Consider the following 20,772-nt stretch of genomic DNA (forward strand, 5'->3'; position numbering starts at 1 on the left):
CAAGGGACCAATACCACAGAGAATGAACTAGACAAGAGAACTACCTCAAGTACAGGTGGGTCTAGAATGCTCCTAACAGCTCCCATGATGCTTCTGTAGAGAGTGGCTTCACCTGAAAACAACATGACACTGATAAGCCCCAGGCTTGCCATTGCTCGCAGCAGGGCATGGCAGGTATGGGGGAACGGGTTGGCACAGGAGTCCCCAGACAGTAAGTATCCCGAAACTGTTGGCTCTCATTTCCAGAACAAACCCATGGTTCCCTCTGACTCCTTCAATGCACATTGTGTATGGTCTATGGGCAGGGCAGCCGCCACCAACTACATCACTGACCTGAGTGACCCCCCCACAACAGGAAGCTATGATGCAAGCAGCAGGTGTGTGGCAGTGTGCCACTGTGGACTGGCAACGACCTTGCTGGCCATCTAGGAAACCTTAAAACCCAGGGCAGAAAGCAAAAGTCCCAGTGACAGCAATGATGTGCCTGTGGGGTAGCTCCAATAGCCTAGGGGCCCAAGTGTATGTAGAGTTGAGAAATCACATACGGGAAAGCCCCCAGCACTGGAAGGCATGGTGTGGACCTTCCCAACACAGGACCATTCTTTCCACATTTTCTCTGCCTGCACTACCAATGACCAGGGCATGGGCTCCCCCTGATCACTTACAAATGCAGGAGCAGAGAGGGCAGAGGGCTTGCTGTCAAATGCAGAAGCTGAGATCAGCCAGCTCAGCTGGGTATACGTACTGAGGAGGTACATCTAATCCTATAAAAATTCCTTCCACACAGCCAACAAGTGAAACAGAAGGAAGACACACAGCAAGATTTCTTAGGTTGTGGAACTGGGGAGGGAGGGTCTCCTGACACTAAGGAAAACAGCCTAGTTGTTCTGCTTTCTGGAGCATAAGACATTGCGCTGGCTAGTTTCATGTCAACTTGACACAAAGTAGAGTTATCGGAAAGGAGAGTCCCTCAACTGAGAAAATGCCTCCAAAGATCCAGCTGTAGGCAAGCCTCGAGGGCAGTTTCTTAACTAGCGATTGATTGATGGAGGAGGACCCAAACCATTGTGGGTGGGGCCATCCCTGGGCTGGTGGTCCTGGGTTCTGTAAGAAAGCAAGGGAGCAAGTCAGTAAGTAGCACGACTCCATGGCCTCTGCATCAGCTCCTGCCTCGAGGTTCTGGCCCTGTTTGAGTCCCTGTCCTGGCTTCCTTCGGTGATGTGAAGTATGAACCAAACACTACCCTTTCCTTCCCAAGCTGCTTTGTTCACGGTGTTTCATCACAGCAGTAAAAACCCTAACTAGGGCTGGAGAGATGGCTCAGAGGTTAAAAGCACTAGCTGCTCTTCCTGAGTTCAATTTGCAGTAAAGGCATGGTGACTCATAGTCATCTATGATGAGACCTGGTGCCCTCTTCTGGTATGTAGGCAGGATATGGTATACGTGTAAATAAATCTTAAGAAAGGCAGGCAGGCAGGCAGGCAGGCAGGCAGGCAGGCAGGCAGGCAGGCAGGAAGGAAGGAAGGAAGGAAGGAAGGAAGGAAGGAAGGAAGGAAGGAAGGAAGGAAGGAAGGAAAGAAGGAAACCCTAACTAAGGCCCAGCGGTGGTGGCGCACGCCTTTATTCACAACAGTCTGGAGGCAGAGGCAGATGGATCTCTATGAGTTCGAGGCCAGCCTAGTCAACAGAGCAAGTTCCAGGACTGGCACCATAGCTACTATAAAACCCTGTCTCAAAAAACAAAAAACAAAAACAAAAAAAGAAACCCTAACTAAGGCAGACCTGGGTACAGGGGGCTTTGATGCAGCATCCTTCCTGCTTCTGATTCAGACCTGCTGCTGCTAACCCACCAAAACAAGGGGGATCACTGGAGACTCGGGACTGAAGCAGGCACAACAGGAATCAGATGTCCACCATTGCCCAAAAAGAGTAAAACTGGGGCACCGGATACACTCACCTTCATCTTCTGTCCATTTACTTCTCAGGCTATCCCGTTCGTTCCTGGGAACCTGTGAGCATCCCTTGGGGACCACCATCTTTTTTATTTGTTTGTTTTATTAATTTTTTTCATTTATTTTACATACAGACAACAGTTTTCTCTCCTCCCTTCTCCTGTTGCCTCCCCCTCCTTCCACCCTTCTCCCTCCCCTGCAATCCACCCACCCACTTCTCCTCCTCTGTTCAGAAAGGGGCAGGCCTCCCATGGGAGTCAACAAAGCCTGTCGCATCACCTAGAGGCAGAACCAAGCTCCTCTCCCTGCATCAAGGCTGGGTGAGGCATCCTGTGGGGAAAGTTCCCAAAAGTCAGTTCAAGCATCAGGGACAGGTCCTGATGCCACTGCTTGGAGCCCACAGACAGACCAAGCTACACAACTGCGGGGGTGTGGGGGTGTGACACAGTCATCTTTAGTACAGACCTTACCATGGGAGCACTGTGATGCAGCAGCTTCTTGGCAGGGTAGAGATGTCTCTCTTGGCCCCTCTGCACCAAGGTGTCAGTTCTGTGGTAAACAAGAGGCACCTTTAAATAAGCATCTAAATCTCACTGGTTAAATCGGTTCTGGGCAGCACATGAAGAGGTCCCAGTGCAAGAGCCACATAAAACAGATACAGGGAGACTGGATTATTTGTGACGCAACATTTTCTCCTGACGCAGTGATGCAACATTTTCTGGTGACTCAGAATAAGGTGTGTGTGTGGGGGGGGGGCGTTGGCAGCATCATCTATGACAGAGCACTTTTCAGATCTTTTGTGCAAGCTCGGGTAAACTGCAGAGGTTCGAGAAGGTTCCTTTATCCTGTCTCCTGTCAAAGATCCTCAAATGGAAAAATGTTGGCCAACTTCAAAGACCTCAGCCCTGTGCAACCATCATTTCAGATAAGATCCTACCTGCCATCCAAAAGGAGACCAATTTAGGGTCAAAAAGAGACATCGGTTTCATTCAACACCACAGATAAAGCAGAGCTGCCATGTAACCAGGCTCAAATCTGCCTTTGCAGCTTCCCTACCTGAGAAGAAATGAACTATATTCACGTAGGACCTGGGGTCTTTCTGGCCTGAGTCCAGACTCCCAAGGACCCCACCAGACTTTCCTGCACGGGGTCTTTGCTGGGCTGTCATCAGAACCTGCCTGAACTCCACACCTCCCCTCTGCTGGTACCCACGGAAAGGCAATTAGGGGACACTCTGGCTTCAAGGTGCACCCGCAGCACTTACCGGGACTCCCGCTTCCTGGACAGTGGCGCCCACCAGAGAGTGCGGAGAATAGGGGTGAGGGGCTGCCGCAGACCACCTTCGTCATCCTTCGTGGTGTCAAGAGGGCCTCTTAGTCAAGGCCCAGCAGAGAAGCAACCACTGGGGATGGGGTTTCACCGCAAGACGCCACACCGGAGTTCGAGAGCGGCGTCCTGGGTGCATCAACTTGAAAGGATGCAGATCTGAACGCGGGTCAACAGTCCGAGGACCCTGTGTAGAAAAGACAGGCGGCTTCGGATGCCACATAAATTTGAGGCACCGGGGCTCAGCCCCCAACCCTCCCATCTCTTCCCAGGGGCGTTGACACCGCATCCCCAGGTTGTCCCCCACGAAGGCTCCCTCCCCAGAGGTTGGGCCATCAGCCCAGGGAAACCAAGATCGCAACCCACCAAAGAACTCCTTCCGAATATCCCGGGAAGTTCACAGTCCGCAAGGATGGGAGGTTCAAACTCTCACCCTAACCTCCAGGGTCCTGGGTTTCCCGGGTTTAGGAGATTGGAGGTCTTGGAGGCGGCCAAGAGCGCAGACCCGAGGTGACTTCACCTAGCGAGCTGAGATGTGAAATAAAAAGTGCGTGAGTGCCGCAGTGTAGGACTGCGCAGGACACTTCTCAACACCGCAGTGTCTATCCAGCTGCGGCTGCGCGCGCTGCAGGCTCCAGCTGCACCAATGCACACCCAGCCTGTACGCGTGGCTCTGCAGCGTCCCCTGCGGGAGTAGAGCTGAAATGCTAACCCTCCAGCAAGGCTCTCCTTCCTTAGTCCTCGCTTCCATTCTACCAAACGGTTTATTCATCCGTCCATGCATCCATTTTGCCAGAAAGTATGTGTGGAACGTCAGCTTCCTCTCATCTCATTTGTCATCCATCCTATTGTCCCATGCATTAAAATATCCATCCACCCACCCATGCGTTGTGATTCACTCATCCAAGCATGCGTCTGTATGCCTGTCCATCTATCCATCTATCCATCCACTCATCTTTTCATTAACCTACCCATGTAACTTTGCACCCACCCAAAATATCTACCAAGGAACTGCTTTGTATCAAGGGCTAGACTATGCTCTAGAAATAAAAAGTCTAAGACAGGTATGATCCCTAACTTGGTTACATTTTAATGGGCGCGATAAACAAATAGGTCAGAAAATTAAAAATCATAAGCGCAGCTGGGCAGTGATGGTGCAGGCCTTTAATTCCAGCACTGGGGAGGCAGAGGCAGGTGGATCTCTGAGTTGGAGGCCAGCCTGTTCGTCAAAGAGAACTCCAGGACAGCCAGGGCTGTTACACAAAGAAACTCTGTCTGGAAACATCAACCTGCCGCACACGCACGCGCGCGCACGCGCGCACACACACACACACACACACAAAAGTATAAGCGCTACAAAGGAAATAGGCACAGCAGTAGGCAGGTTGTAACAGTGGTGACCTATTTATCCCCGGTGGACAGCAGGGCCTTCCCTGAAAAAAAAAGACATTTAATCTAAAGCCTGGCGGAAAATAAGTAATGCATCATGAACGTTAACTGTGTTTTCTTCAGGAGAGTATTAAAAAGTTAAGTAAAGGGGGCTGGAGAGATGGCTCAGTGGTTAAGAGCATTGCCTGCTCTTCCAAAGGTCCTGAGTTCAATTCCCAGCAACCACATGGTGGCTCACAACCATCTGTAATGAGGTCTGGTGCCCTCTTCTGACCTGCAGACATACACACAGACAGAATATTGTATACATAATAAATAAATAAATATTTAAAAAAAAAGTTAAGTAAAGTGGAGACAAAGTTCTTGCAAATAGGTCAACAATGTTTCTTGTTTTGTTTAGGTTTTCTTTTTTTTTCTTTTTTTTTTTTTTTTTTTTTTGGTTTTTCGAGGCAGGGTTTCTCTGTAGCTTTGGTGCCTGTCCCGGAACAAGCTCTTGTAGACCAGGCTGGCCTTGAACTCAGAGATCCGCCTGCCTCTGCCTCCCGAGTGCTGGGATTAAAGGCGTGCGCCACCACCGCCCGGCTTTAGGTTTTCTTGATACAGGATCTCTACACATCCCTGGCTGTCCTGGAACTCACCCCTACCTCCTACCTCCTGAGTGCTGGGATGAAAGAAAGATGTGTGCCAACATACCTGGCTGTTTCTCGTGCTTTTTTAAAAATTATGTTGATTTATGTATGTAAGAGTGTGTGCTTGGTGAGCATGCGTGTGCCATGGTGCACATCAGATCTCAGAGGACAACTTCCAAGAGCTGCTTCTCGGTTCTCTTTTTCTACCATGCGACCTAGGATTTGACCTCAGGTCGTCATTCTTGGTGGCAAGTGACCTTACTGGTCGAGCCATCTATTTTCCCAGGACGATATGATTGCAATGCCTGTTCTCAATGAAACAAAGGACTACAACTAACAGCCAGTGCTTTTGGGCACACAAAATATTTCAGGCATTTTGACTCATTTAGTTATTAGGCCAGTATTACAGACTGAATGAGCTTCCTCCCCTAAATCCATTTGGTAATCCTACCTCCTACCGTGTGGTTGCAGGATCTTTGGGGGGGGGGTAAGCAGGTTATGAGGGCAGGGCCCCTTCTAAGAGTTCCCTGGAGTTTACGTCTTCCTTCTGCCACTTGGACACAATATGGAAGGCAGCCATCAGTCTGTCAGACAGGGGTAGGGTGGGGGCAGGGAGCTTGCCAGATACCAAATCTACAAGGGCCTGGACCTCAGACTCGCATTGTGTCACTGTGACAAAATACTGAGGAAATCAACTTAAAAGAGGAGAGATTTGTCTTAGCTTTGTGGTTTCTGGGCCTGTAGTGAGGCAGACTGTGGAGTAGTCAAGGAGTATGTGATGTAAACAAAGCTGCTCAGGGTGGCCAGAGAGCAAAAGAGAAAGGGCTGAGCTTCCAATAACCTGCCCCCACCCCCCCATGTGCCTCCAGTCACCTCTCCTCCTTCTACTAGGCTCTACCTACCAAGTCATTAGCACATGGCCTTTGAGGTCATTTCTATTCCAAAGCATAAAGTCTAGGCTCCAGGACCATAAGAGATAGATTCCTATTGTTTATCAGCAGCTTGCTTATAGTATTTTGCTATGGCAGCTCAAATGGACTCAGAACCCAATTCTATAAGCATCATTCCATTTGCTAAGATGATAAAAAAAAAAAACTGGCATTGTTTGATGGACTTATCCTATGTGATATAGTTCACATATCAAGAATTGTGCATGCTCTAAGTGTCAACTGTTATATCCAGTCCACGAAGTCCCCCAAAAGCCAACAAGGAGGGCGAGTTTGAATCGCGGTCCGACGGAGGAGTGGGCGCCGGGATCTCGCTGCGCGTCCGCCTGGCCTCGACTCTTTCTCGCTTGTCCGATCTTCAGCACGGTCCGAGATGGCTGGCGGTAAGGCTGGAAAAGACTCCGGAAAGGCCAAGACAAAGGCGGTTTCCCACTCGCAGGGGCCGGCTTGCAGTTCCCTGTGGGCCGTATTCATCGACACCTGAAATCTAGGACAACCAGCCACGGACGTGTGGGCGCGACCGCCGCTGTGTACAGCGCAGCCATCCTGGAGTACCTCACCGCAGAGGTACTAGAATTGGCAGGAAATGCATCAAAAGATTTAAAGGTAAAGCGCATTACCCCACGTCACTTGCAGCTCGCTATTCGTGGAGATGAAGAATTGGACTCTCTGATCAAGGCTACAATTGCTGGTGGTGGTGTCATCCCGCACATCCACAAGTCTCTGATTGGGAAGAAGGGACAACAGAAGACCGTTTAAGGATGCCTGGATTCCTTACTATCTCAGGACTCTTGTTCTTAACAGCTGTCCAGTGTCGGTGATTCCAGTGGACTGATCTCTGTGAAAAACACAATTTTGCCTTTTGTAATTCTATTTGAGCAAGTTGGAGGCTTGGTTAGCCTTCCAAACCAACCAAATTTCTGCATTCGAGTCTTAACCATATTTAAGTGTTACTGTGGCTTCAAAGAAGCTATCGATTCTGAAGTAGTGGGTTTTGATTGAGTTGACTGTTTTTAAAAAACTGTTTGGATTTTAATTGTGATGCAGAAGTTATAGTAACAAACATTTGGTTTTGTACAGACATTATTTCCACTCTGGTGGATAAGCTCAATAAAGGTCATATCCCAAACAAAAACAAAAACAAAAAAAAACAACAACAAAAAAAAGCCAACAAGGAGACCGAGTCCCATATGTAAAAGCAAAAAGCCTTTATTTCATGCAAGTTTGCAAACTCAGTCTCTCTGTGTGTCCAACATATTGGAATAATGGAGAGCCTCTAGCTCTGTTAGAGTTGGGTTTTTATAGTAGTAAAGGTGGGGGTGAGGGGTTTCTAAGGTTCAGAACCCCTGATTGGCTGACATTTGTCTAGGGGTGTCCTGGTGAGTGTGTGCTGGCAGGTGATCTTATCTACAATGGTTGGAACATTGGGAATTTCCTTTGGTTGGTCTGTTCTTGGGTGGTGCCTGGGTAATCTCAGTTTGTAGTCCTTCAGGCGACCAGGTATTACCTCAGGGTAAACTCATGCAATTCCAGCCTCAGAAGGTGGAGACAGGAGGACTCTAGAGCAAGCTGGCTAGCAAGGCTAGCTGTATCTGTGAACTCAAGTTTTTATTGAGAGACCCTGCCTCAGTGAGTAAAGTGGAAGAGCAGTCAGGGAGGATCCCCAGCACCAACCTTGGACCTCCACATGCAAGTACACACACATGCAAAAACATGCGTGCATACCATATACACACACATGCAAAAACATAATGCGTACCATACATACACATGCAAAAACATGCAGGCATGCCATACACACACATGTAAAAACATGCAGGCATACCACAGAGAGAGAGAAAGAGCAGAGACAGAGACTAAACAAGCCAAAAAGGAAGAACCTAGAGGGCCTCTCTGCCCTTTGTGCCATATGAGACATTTATCTCTGTCCCTGCATTTGGAAGTGGTCCTCAGCCATCTTTTATCTGGTTGTTACAGGCAGAGGAACATGGAAAGTGTGTTCTGGGCTTCAAGAACCCTTGACCATTCCTGGGGACCCAGTGCTTTTCCTGTATATGACTTCCCACATGTTCAGATCTCAGGGATTACAGGCTGTGGTTTCCTTGTGTGGCCTTTCTTTCCTTTTCTAAAATAAATGTCCAGATATTTTTAAAAGTTTTTTTTTTTCTTTTTGTTTTTTTGAGACAGGGTTTCTCTGTGTAACAGCTCTGGTTGCCCTGAAACTTACTCTGTAGACCTCTGCCTCCCCATTGCTAGGATTGAAGGTGTGTACCATCACCGCCCTGCTAAAGTCATTTTTAGTACTTGTAAGTATATGTATGTATCTATGTGTGAGTGGGTATGTACACGTGAACCCAGGTCCTCTGGAGGAGCAGTACATGCATTTAACCATTGAACCATCTTCCCAGCCCCTTGCTTGCTCTTTTTAAGTGATTTCTCAGCTAAAACTAGACTGTGTGAATCAAAATTATTTGTCCCCAGAATATGGTTTAGCTATATTAATAATAAGGGATGACTGAAGAGCCCAGAGCGTGATCCTGCCTCACTAACAGGAAGGTTGTAATGAACCAGAGTAGGACTGGGTGTGATGTTGGGCACACATGAGATGCTGGGAATCGCTCAGGACCGAGGGTGATGTCACTCTTTCTGTCTGCTCTCCGCCTCTAAATGTCCTGTTTGCTGCAGTGTGCAGGTCAGGTGGAGAAACCAGCTTCCTCTTGCTCCGTACACACCGGCTCTCCCTTGCTTTTTATTTATTCAACTATTTTCATTTGGCCCTGGTGATCTTTCCCCTGTCGCTTTTCCTTGCCTTCTCAGAGACAGCCTTACCAGTGTGGTACAGATTGTTCTGTTTCACTTTTTACTATTGACTGTCCTCAGTGATCAACCACCTGCATTTCCTGGTGAGTCGGAGAGAGAGTCCAGGTGATGCTATGGTGATAGGAATGGGAGAGGTGCTTTAAGTTCCTGTGAGCTGCAAGGAGTCAACTTGGATCCACCTCAAACAGCATTTCATCAGGTCCAAGCAGTGCCTGATGGTTCTACAAAGCCTGGACAGTGAAGTGAAACAGCCAGATAATCCAGGATGTGGCCAGCACCCCAGCTTTCTTAGTCCCCCCAAAGATCGTGAGGCCCCAGGTCAGCATGAAGCAGTCATCAGAACACAGCGTCTTCATCCCCGCCTCACCTGCTACCCCTTTCTAACTTCTCACCTTTTTATAATAAACAAAAGGGAGGAATGGTAGTATTCAGGCATCTGCACTGGCCTGCCCTAGGGGTCCTGACAGGATATATTCTCAGCTGCAGCCAGTCATGCCCACTTCTGCGGGATAAGTGAGTTCTGTAGGCTGTCATTTTGTCTTGTTTACCATGACTTTTGCTTTACAGAAGCTTTTCAGTTTCAGAAGGTCCCATTTTTTAATTGTTTGTCTCAGTGTCTGTGCTGCTGGGGTTGTATTTAGGAAGTGATCTCCTGTGCCAATGCGTTCAAGTGTACTTCCTACTTTCTCTTCTATAAGGTTCAGTGTGGCTGGCTTTATGTTGAGGTCTTTGATCCATTTGGACTTGAGTTTTGTGCATGGTGATAGATATGGGTCTATTTCATTGTTCTACATGTTGATATCCAGTTATGCCAGCACCACTTGTTAAATATGCTTTCTTTTTTTCCATTTGATATTTTTTGCTTCTTTATCAAATATCGGTGTTCGAAGATGTGTGGATTGATATCCGGGTCTTCTATTCAATTCCATTGGTTCTCCTGTCTGTTCTTATGCCAATACCAGGCTGTTTTCAGTACTGTAGCTCTGTAGTAGAATTTGAAGTCAGGGATTGTGATGCTTCCAGAAGTTCTTTTATTGTACAGGATTGTTTTGGTTATCCTGGGTTTTTTGCTTTTCCATATGAAGTTGAGTACCATTCTTTCGGAGTCTTTGAAAATTTTGCTGGAATTTTGCTGGGCATTGCATTGAATCTGTCAAATAAACGAATCTTAAAAACAATCGAGAACAGTGTTTGATCTTGCTTTTCCCCATCAAAGTTAAACCTTTGATAAAACGAACACACGCCTTGAAAATATTTAACAAAACCATCTTAAGGAAAAAAAGAGAAAAATTGAAAAAAAATTCTTTAACTTTTTAAAACATGGGACCAGTAGTTAACATTTCTTCCAGAAAACATCTCCCAGGGTGCAGACCTGTGAGCCCAGCACTGGTAAGCCTGAGGCTGGAGGATTGAAAGTGTGAGGCCAGCCTGGGCTACAGGGGAGTGGGGATATAGCTAAGTCTAGCCTGCTCAGGACCTTCTGTTCTTCAGCATGTAGTAAAACAAAGCCAAGGTCTACTTGACAGTATCTAGAATCACTTAGGGAATAAAAGGGGTTCTAGAGTGGATGAACTAAGGTAGTAAATCTCATTCAAAATGTAGGTAGCAGCATTCTATGGGCTCGAGGCTCAATTAAAAAGGAGGAGAGAGAGAGAGAGAGAGAGAGAGAGAGAGAGAGAGAGAGAGAGAGAGAGAGAGAGAGAGAGAGGAGCACCAGCATCATCTTTCTTCACTTCCTGATCTCAGGTGCAGAGCAAACAGATGCCTCACGTTTTTGCCACCACGATGGACTGTAACCTTAAACTGTGAGCCCCAAGAAAGCTTCCCTTCCTTAACAGGCTTGTGCCAGGCATCTTGTTGCAGCAATAAGAGAAGCAACGAATACACTTCGGCTCAGAAGGTAACCAAACATTGAGCTCAGAATCCACCAAATGAAGGACTGCATTTCTCAGAGAGCCCGCCCACTGCTTGTGCATTCTCCTTCGTCTCCAACAGCCCTGCACAGTCTCACTACCTCGGGCTTAATAGTCTTATGCTTTGCTTTATGAAGCAGGGGTGGGGGGGTCAGTCCCACAAATACACTATTAGGAGCTATTCTTAGGAGTCTTTATTAGAAGGACCTGCTGTTTTAAGCATTGGATGATGTACCACAGGGTCACTCTGCTGCACCAGAGGTGGCTTCCTGGGAAAGTGTCCCCCTCCAGTCATACATTTTTGTGGCATCAGCTCAGCCAAGCATTTCTAGCACTTGTGCCTCCTCTCTTAGTCACAGACTCTGATACCAACAGTGTCCCTGTGCACAGCCCGCACAACTGTACGTGCCAGCTGTCACTGAGTGACCCTGGATGCCAGGCTGGCCAAGGCTCCCACCAGGTTTCAGCCTCCGATTTCAGGAGTCTGGGCTTATTCTTGCAGATAGACGCAGTAACAGATGAGCAGAAAGAAGCAGAGGAGGAGAACGAACAGGTACAGCATAGCAACCAGCAGGACAGCCATTTGTGCTCGGGGACAGGGCCTGGAGCTCTTCCTGCAGGCCTCAGTGAGCTTGTGGCTGATTTCCTGCCTTGACCCTGGGTATCAGGCAACCTTGACTTCTCTTCCTCCTCCTCCAGAGAGGAGCCCCAGGCCTCAGGAATCAAGCCATTGTGAGCTCACAAACTCTCAGAGGGTAGAATTTTGTTCTCTCAGCTCTAGTCAGACTCTATTAATAAAACCTGTATGTTGAAAGAAAGAATCCTGATATAGAATCATATTTCTTTCTTTATGCTTGGCAAGTGGACTTCCCTTTGCATCTAGAAAGTACTGGGCACGTCCCGTAACTCTTTTGATTCATTCTTATTTTTGTTTTTGTTTTATTCATTCTTAAAAAATAAAAATTTTTACAAAAGCTGGGTGTGGCTGGGGGGTATCACAACCCACACCTTCATTCCCAGCACTCAACAGATAGGGGCAGGTAGACCTTTGGAGGTTAGCTTGGTGTACATAGTGAGTTCCATGCTTCCAAACATGCAAGGGCTACATAGTGAGACCTGTCTAAATAAAAATTTTTAAAAGTTGGCCATGGTGGTGGTGGTGGTTTGAAAGAAAATAGTGTCCAAAGGGTGTAGTGCTATTAGGTGGTGTTGGAGGAAGTGTGTCACTGTGGGAGTGGGTTGTGGAGGCAGTGTGTCATTGTGGGGGTGGGTTGTAGAGGAAGTATGTCACTGTGGGGGTGGGTTGTTAGGTCTCCTATACTCAAACTAAGCACAGTGTGGCACCCAGTCCACTTCCTGTTGTCTTCAGCTCAAGATGTAGGACTCTCAGCTCCTTCTCCTGCACCATGTTTTCCAGCATGCCACCCACTATAAAGATAATGGTCTAAATCTCTGAACCATAAGTCAGCCCCAGTAAAATATTTTCTATTATAATAGTTGTCTAGGTCATGGTGTCTCCTCACAGCAATAGAAACCCTAAAAAAGAGACCTATAGTCCCTGTATTCTGGATGCTGAGAGTTTGTGTCCAGCTTGGGCAACAGGACAAGATGCTGTCTTGTAAGGCCTGGGGATTTAGCTCAGTGGCAGCAGGCCTTGTCAGTATGCACAAGGCCTTCAACCTGATCTTTACTACAAAATATAGAATAAAATAAACCTTCAATAACTAGAAATCAGAAGCAGAGTACGCTTGTGTTTGGGCAGTAGACTGCTAGGCCTCTTGGCTCTAGGTGTGGTTTTTTTTGTTTTGTTTTGGTTTTTTGGGGGCAGGGTCTCCTTATGCAGCACTGGCTGTCCTGGACCTCACTCTGTAGACCAGGCTAGCCTTAAACTCACAGAGATCTACTTGCTCGGCTCTGGGTATGGTTTTAAGAGATGCTTTTCCTTATGTCTACATCCTGGTCTCAACAGACAGGTGCTCAGTTTATCCGGAACTGTGACACTTGGTGTCTGCTTGAGTTTCTGGTGTTGTGATAAAAAATGCTCTGACCAAAATCATCTCGGGGAGGAAAGTGTTGATTTGGCTTCAGTTTTGGGTCAGAGCTATCGTTGAGAAAAGTCAGGACAGGAACTTAGGGCAGGAGCTTCCAGTGGAAGCCAGGGAGAGATTTAGGGGGGCTATGAGAGGGATAGGCTCTCAGCCTCCTGCTGCTTCCTCTTCCTCTGCTTCCAAAGAGCTGATCAAGGGGACTTGGAGGTGTGAGCCCCTTCCTAGACGTCAGTCCGTCATCTCTGCCGGGTCTCTTCTGGCTAAGGGAATCGCTCCATCTGCCTATCTCTTGAGACTTTTAGGAAGACGTTTAGTAAAGCATTCATTCTTTGTCCACTTCTCTGGGCTAATCTTCTCACCTCCACTTTCCAGTCTCAAACGCTTACTGACATCTCCCTGTGGTGGTTTTGAAGAAACAAGACTAACTCATCATTTGTTCCTTTCTGGCACCACTGATCCAGGTGTTAATGGAATCAGTAGTGAATAAGATGAATCGGCTTCAGAACAAACAAAAAAAAGAAAAAAAAGAGAGAAATGAAGGAAAGTTTCTTTGTAAATTCCGCCACTATCAAAAATCAGCAACACGTCCAAGCTGTTGTTGGCCTTCTCTGTTCCAGGGGGCGCTGGAGTTCCCGCCGGTCGGGATTGCCGCTCTAGGCTGCAGCGCGCCTTCATATCTGTACTTCCGCCGGCGCTCATCGTGAAGAGTGAAGCTTCCTGTCGCGTGGATGTGAATCCTGTGTGGCCAGTGCCATCCACCGAAATCTACAGACATCTTGCGTGCTCCCGGGCTCTCTGCTCCTCTGTCCAGTGCGGGGTTCCAAGGTGAGTGCATCGGGGCGCGTGGGCAGCGCCGTTCCCTCCATCAGGGAAACTGAGGCCCGTGGGCCGATAGTGGACGGCGGATCTGGGTCTGCAGGAGGGCGCTCAGCCCTGTGCTTTTCGTGTCCCAGCCCTCCGCCGTTGAGTTGTGGTGTCTGAAGCACCGAAGTCATGTCTGTCGCCTCTGAAAATTGATCGTTGCTTACGACCAGTGGCCCTGTTTTTAGAATCTTTCCAAGGCGAACTCGTGGGCCAAGGTTTAAATTGAGAACGCTCCCAGGACCCCTGGCCCGGCATCCGGATCCCCGTGCCCTGTCTTCGCTACAGTTCCTTCTCTTATGCTTTTCCTGCCAGGCCCGTAGGCTGTGCAGCCTTCCTGGAGACCGATGGAAGCTCCCTGGGTCGACAGATTACAACTTCTGCACCCCCTCGGGTCCCCTACTCTCTTCAACTCCCTGGTGGGTGCCCGTTGTCCCTGGAGAGGATACTTGGGTAAGTGGTGATACTCCGGAGCAATGTGAAGCCTCCGCATGGCCTTCCCGTGGGCCTCAACAACGGGATGGTGTGTGTGGAGTTCAGACGGCTTTTGAGAAAGGCCTGGCAAAGCCACTGTGAAGAGAGAAGCTTGGTGGGGGCCAGAAAAACCAAAGGCCGCATGGTTGATTTTTTTTCTTTTTTAATTTTTTTTATTTTTTTAATTTTGAGACAGGGTTTTTCTGTAGCTTTGGAGTATGTCCTGCAACTAGCTCTAGAGATCCACCTGCCCCTGCCTCCCCAGTGCTGGGATTAAAGGCGTGCGCCACCGCCACCCGGCTATGGTTGATCTTACGTTTCAAACCCAAGACAAACAGATGAGGTTCCCATTTAATATATCAAAGGAAACCTGTACTCCATGTTTCTCCCAGCTTCCCTCAGACCCTGCCTGTCACACAGGCTGTGGCTGGCAAACTCCACCTCCATCCTGAAGTCTGGTCCCCCACCCCCCCCACAGGCACTTCCCTATATAATCCCTCCTGGCTGCTTACCTCCTGGTTTCTCTTCTTTCCCCTTCTCCCTCCCACGTGGCCCAGCTTAGTCTGGTCATGTCCACTCTGTTCATATCCCTGACTCTTAGCTATGCTCTCTCGTACATCTATAATAAACTTTCTCCTCCTTCACTATATGTAGGAACAGCGTGTCTTTCACTTTGCTCCCCCCCCCTCCATTAATTATTGAGCCACAGACAGACAACAGAATGGTGAGACTCTGGGGACAGTTCGGGTCCATGTTGCATAGTGGGGGTCCCTTACAGATTTCAAAGGAAATGGAGAGGGGAGAGTGGTGTCTTGTATTGATTTTATTGGTTAATGAATAAAGAACTTCTTTGAGCCTGTGGCAAGGGCAGAACAGAACTAGGTGGGAAAAGCTAGACTGTATGCTGGAAGAAAGAAGGAGTCAGACGCCATGGAGCTGCCTGTAAGCCACAGCCACGTGGTGATACACAGATTAATAGAAATGGGTTACATTGATATGTAAGAGTTAGCCAATAAAAAACTAGAGCTATTGGGCCATGCAGTGATGTAAATAATACAGTATCTGTTTTTATTTTGGGTCTAAGCTAGCCGGGTGGCCAGAAACCAAGAAGCAGCCTCTTCCTACAGGGAGAGTTCATGCTGCATGGTTTGCTGACTAGCAGCTTCTGTGTCTGGTGTTCTCTGTGCTTTGCAGGTAACTGGGTAATGTTCAGGTTGTTCACCTGGGCTTCTTGTTTGCAGAAATAACAGCTTGGGTACACAGCGACCATAAGAGGTATCTCCATCCTGCCAGACTGATGGACCATGTTGCTCCTTAGTGAGGATTGTCCCCTGGCATCTGGAGCTCGGTATCCCGCAAGAATATGTGCAGTTTCCCGGATTGCCTTTGGGAGTGTGTGAAGGTGAGGGAGGCTGAGTTCCTCAGATCCACATTGCCCCTCCTTGGGAGCTTTGAAGTATGCCTTCTTCTGTCTGAACCCACCTTGTCCCCACTACTTGGTGGGTGTCAGCGGGAAGGATCTGGTGAGTCATCTGCCCATATTGCAGTCTTTGCTAGCTTCTGGACCTTCTCTGGTCCTTGGTTTCCTCATCTGAAAATTGGGGCCTCTAGACAGGAGAGCTCTGTGACCTTCAGCTCTCCTGGCTGGGCAGGTTATGTAAAATACCCAGCTAGGAAGTGCTGGATCCGCTGCAGTAGATGGAGGGCACCAGTTAGGCCCAGGCTACGGGTTTCAGCCAATCACCTCAGCTCTCCTTAAGGACCCACAACTGATTACTCTTTCCTCTCTATTGCAAATCTGGCTGTTGCTTGTCTGTCCATCTGTTTCCAGTTTAACCATTTTCCAGCTTGGCCATAGCCTTTCCTCAACTTTACCACTGTTTATGCCCTGTATTCGAAAGTGATCGTGGGCTGCCTGTGCCCTGGTCATTGATACTGCAGGGAGAGGATGCGGAAAGCCTTTCCCCGTGTTTGGAGGATCCACACTGTCCTTGCCAAACCCTGGTGCTTTCCCACACCACTTCCTGCCTGGCACCCTGGCACTTTGGTAGGCAGCCATATGATCAACCTGGGGCTGGCCTCCGGGAGTGTATGGGTGGGCAGGGTGTGGAGCTTAGATGCTGCTCTCTTAATTCAGAAGCCTCCACACCCATTGTCACCTCCTAGACACTTGAGACCTTGTAGAACTTGTTTCCTTGCTTGACTCCTAGCAATACATCTTGGTGTGTTGTCAGTCAAGAGTCAGGGTTCTGACCGGAACAAATGAAAGGCAAAGGACAGTCCTTCCTTGTAAGGCGTTGTCGCCTGCAAACCGAGTAAGCAGCCTGCACGTGGAGTTCCCAGAGGAGGCAGATTGCTAAGGAGAGCTGGACCACAGAATAACTGATGTGTCTGTGCTGCCCTTACAGCCAGGTCTGTGCCCTGTGCCACCAGAGGACAGCACCTGCCAGCGAGCCATGGCCCTGATGCGCCTTTGAGCGGCCTGCACAACAGAGCATTGGGCTTGTCTCCAGAGCGCTCCAGGTAAGATATGAGACCCTTGTGGCTGCTCAAGTGATGTAGCAGGTAATTCAGAGACTCAGCAGTGTGTTCAGAGAGGCCTGCTCGGGGGTCGGTGCTTGAATCTAAAGCTGGCCCTGTCCAGTCTGGAGCTTCAGCCTTTGAGCCCTGGAGTCTGTAGTTTTCCCTGTTGCTTTGGTGGCTGTGTAGGGGAGGTGAGGATGAGAAGGGGGTTGTGGATCCTCCCAAAACCTGGATTATATCTGTTACCCGAGAGCCCTGCTAGGAGAGAGCTTAGGGCTTTTCCAGGGTTAGTCTGTTGTAAGGGGAAGGAAGAGGAAGAACCTTGAAGATACCTGTATGTGCCATCATTCCACTCTGACCTTTCGCTTTGTCATTACAATGGCAGTGATTGGTCAGTGGTACAGGAAGAAGCTGGCATAAGGGGAAAGGAAGGGCTGAGGGTGGTGTGGAGCCTCTGCACTGACTTCCCTAGGCATCCTCCCTCAGCATTGGAACAGAACCCACTTCTCCCCCAGTGACTGAAGTGCCCCCATCTGTGTGTGCACCTCCAAAGCTGTATCTCAGTGGCTGTGATTTTCCTGGTTCTGGTCACCTAAACACTGACTGCTTGGTGTGACTAGAAATCGACCTCACTGATGGAAAATGAGCTCAGCCTAGACATACTGTCTGCCTTGAACCCCAACCTATGACCAGCTGATGCCTAGCTAGTCCCCAGACCCCACCAAGAAGCAGTCTCCACTTGTTGGCTTGGAAACACAAAGCCATGACAAAGGTTTTTATGGACATGAGTTCACAGGACTGACTTCTAGCCCCAACAGGTTCTGGTAGTTTTGCCAGTTGAGTAGCCCTTGTTCTCCTTGGCACCTTGATGCGGTTCCATGCGATTGACTTTAGCACGGCATCCGTGTGTTCACTGTGGCTTGAATCTGGCCCTGGTATCAGTCTCTTTGTCTTTCCTAGGTCTCCTTTTGTCCTTCTGCCCCTGCATCCGAAAGTGATCTTGGCTGCCCGTGCCGTGGTCATTGGTAGTGCAGGGAGAGGATGCTGAAAGACATGTTCCTGGGTTTGGGGCACCCATCCTGCCCCCTCAAAAGCCTGGAGCTTTCCTACACTCTGCAGCCTTGTAGCAGTGTGTCCCTTTCTGGAAGCTGCACAAGTCAGTGCTGGATCTTTGGAGCTTGATGTCCTGTTTCTAGAAACCTGTGAGGTGATAGGCCAGCACACATTTCCAGAGAGCCGCATCTGAGAGCATTGTGCCTCAAATAGGGGTCCTTGAGTTTGTATTGAGAGGGGAGCTTCCTGGTACGGAGTGTGGGTCACTTCCTCACATTCGTGTGCCTTGAAGTATGTATTGGCATCGCTTGCGAGCCACAGTTCTTAGCCAGTTTTCTTCTGCCAGTTGTGTAACCCTTTGGAACTTTCTTTAAAATGTATGGTTTGCAGACCAAAATACAACTTGCATTCTTTTTATTTGTGTGTATGTGTGAATGCACATATATTTATGCCACGTGTGTGCCCGTGAAAAGGTTATTGGGGAATTAGAGTCGAAGAGGGTGAGTCCATGGCTATGCTGGAGCAGGAGCGCTGAGAGCTACTTGAGACACATCTCATATCACAACTACCAGGCAGAGAACTGAATGCCATGGGCTCAGAGCCTCCCTCGCCATGGCACACCTCCTAATCCTTCCCAAACAGTTTTAACACCGGGAGTGAATATTCAAATATATGACCTTATGGGGTCATTCTTATTCAAACCTGCATATACATCCAAACTGCTTCTTACCAAAACTAAAAGCAGTTAAACCAATTTCTTTATCAGAAGTTACAATGTATTCAATATAAAGGAAGAAATAACTCAGAGAAATAAACTCAGAGCCTTTACCTGTGGAGGATGGGTACAGTCAGCAGGTGAAGTACAGAAATAAGGAGCTGGGATATGTCTCAGTGGCAAAGCGCTCCACCCACCTCCAACCGCTGGTCGTGTCTTGGTTGACTATGAGGATTTGATTGTGGCTTGTCTCTGTAGGAATGTCAGCTGATCTTTGCTGTCTATGTCAGCACTCCTCGCATTGCAAGAAGTGACTGGAACAGGGGCCTTGCCAGGTATGAATCTGAGATACTTCAGGGGAGCAGCAGTGGTCCAGGAAATGCCTCAATCATGAGGAAAAGCAGAGGCTGCTCCCTATTGCTGCTTCCCCGCCCAGGCCAGCAGGGATATGCCTCCCCCCTGCCACCTCACTTCTGTACATCTTTGTGGTGTGAAATGGGAGCCACTGCGGTCACAGTTCATCAGGGGGTGCAAGCAAAAGTTCTCTAAACTTGGGTGGGACGCTTGTTAGGAAGCAGTCCCATCCCAGACCTCCTGACCTAGTGAGTTCTCAGAAGTACCCCCCGTGTGTCCATTGCTTCATTCTCTTTAGTAGGAGACCACTGAAGTAATGGTTCTCAGGTTGGTTCCTGAAGCAAGCACTGCCACCATCACCTTGGAGCACAGAAGAGATCATATCTGGAGGCAGCATTTAGCAGGCTCTCCAGAGGATTCCTGCACAGCTTGGGGAATTAGGAAGCTACTTCAGTCAGGGGCTGTTACTATGGTCACTGTCTCCTGGCCAGGTATCCTGACTTGGCCCTTTCCTAAGCTGCCCCTGTATTCGAAAGTGATCGTGGGCTGCCTGTGCCCTGGTCATTGATACTGCAGGGAGAGGATGCGGAAAGCCTTTCCCCGTGTTTGGAGGATCCACACTGTCCTTGCCAAACCCTGGTGCTTTCGAACAAATCTTCCTTCTCCCAGCCTTTTGTTCTCCTGGCTGTTGACACCAGGCTTGCTGAGTGCCTTCTGCCGGTGCTGAGCAGTGTCCACAAAGGCTTATGGAAGGGAGTTAGAAGCGGGGCTCCACCTTGAGGGGTTTTTATTCTGGCCCAGTTTTGCGAGTATCCTGTGAGCGCCTGGCCACATCCTCTTCCATGGCTGCAGAATAGAGCCCTCCATGAGCCTGTGTGGTGGAAGGCTGCCGTTCCCACACTGCTGTGTTGAGAGATGGGTAAACACGGGCAGCGGGACTCTGGCCCCTCTGAGCCTGTCTAGCCGTGACCTGCTTTCAGCCTCCAATTGGCTAACAGTGAGAGGCTCTGGTTATGTAGGTGAAGATCCAAAGCATTGTTCTCTTTTTTTATTTTAATTCTTTAGGTGTTTGTGGACCCCAGAGGACCAGGGAGTGGACAGAAGGACCACCACTCAGTGAAACTGGGGACTGCCCACTCACAGCATCCTGAAACAGCCTTTTTTTTATTATGTTTGCAAGCGACACTAACAAACACCTCAGAGGGCTATGTCCTGTCCCCGTGTCCATCTGAAGTGCCTGACTGACAAGAGCTTTTCTTGTTGCCCAACTTTTCCTGTTACTCTTTCCCCGCCACCCCCATCACACATACATTGTACATTGTTCAATAAACCTTACAGATTGACTCAGCCTGCCTTTTAAATCCATGTCACTCCATGAGCTCACACGGCTGGGTGTGGAAAAGGGGGGCTATAGGACAGCTCCTGTCTCTTGATGTGCCTTTCCTGTTAATGCACTCTGAGGCTTGGCTTCAGGGTGTTGGAAGTGGACAGGAAGGACTAGTAAGTAGCCTTTGTGCGTTTGAGAGAGTTGAGGGGTCACTGAACAGTCAAGGTCAGGATTCTGGGAAGGTGCCTATGTCAGGGTGCTTTATGGCGTGTCAGGAAGGAAGGCTAGGGTATCTCAGAGTTCTAGGAGCAGTTGAGGAGCTTCCTAGAAAGTGAGACAAATCATTGCTAAAACTAAAAAAATTGGATGGTTAAGATAATTGGGCAGGATGCTAAAATATGAAAAGTGAAACTAGTAACCTGTGTATTAGCACAGAGAAAG

General features: G+C 48.6%; 1 long non-coding RNA gene, 4 other non-coding genes and 1 pseudogene across 6 annotated transcripts; 5 read left to right on the plus strand and 1 right to left on the minus strand.

Annotated features, from left to right (window-relative positions):
• Positions 1-542: 542 nt before the first annotated feature.
• On the minus strand, positions 543-675 carry LOC130882167 (small nucleolar RNA SNORA71). Its single transcript, XR_009057796.1, has one exon. It is a non-coding gene; the product is annotated as a small nucleolar RNA SNORA71 (small nucleolar RNA).
• Positions 676-6,520: 5,845 nt separating this feature from the next.
• On the plus strand, positions 6,521-7,372 carry LOC130881455 (histone H2A.Z-like; annotated as a pseudogene).
• A 6,353-nt stretch (positions 7,373-13,725) lies between these two features.
• Positions 13,726-20,315, plus strand: LOC130881582 (uncharacterized). 2 transcript variants are annotated; one of them, XR_009057738.1, is made up of 6 exons: positions 13,726-13,849; positions 14,201-14,338; positions 15,601-15,761; positions 16,768-16,882; positions 18,909-18,985; positions 20,070-20,315. It is a non-coding gene; the product is annotated as an uncharacterized LOC130881582 (long non-coding RNA). The 2 variants fall into 2 exon arrangements; XR_009057737.1 differs by having other exon boundaries at positions 18,909-20,315.
• Positions 16,246-16,376, plus strand: LOC130882164 (small nucleolar RNA SNORA71). The gene has a single exon (XR_009057794.1). It is a non-coding gene; the product is annotated as a small nucleolar RNA SNORA71 (small nucleolar RNA).
• Positions 17,863-17,993, plus strand: LOC130882168 (small nucleolar RNA SNORA71). The gene has a single exon (XR_009057797.1). It is a non-coding gene; the product is annotated as a small nucleolar RNA SNORA71 (small nucleolar RNA).
• LOC130882165 (small nucleolar RNA SNORA71) lies at positions 19,526-19,656 on the plus strand. The gene has a single exon (XR_009057795.1). It is a non-coding gene; the product is annotated as a small nucleolar RNA SNORA71 (small nucleolar RNA).
• Positions 20,316-20,772: the final 457 nt, after the last annotated feature.

Source organism: Chionomys nivalis, chromosome 9, assembly GCF_950005125.1.
Source record: "Chionomys nivalis chromosome 9, mChiNiv1.1, whole genome shotgun sequence".
In the NCBI taxonomy this organism is placed as follows: domain Eukaryota; kingdom Metazoa; phylum Chordata; class Mammalia; order Rodentia; family Cricetidae; genus Chionomys; species Chionomys nivalis.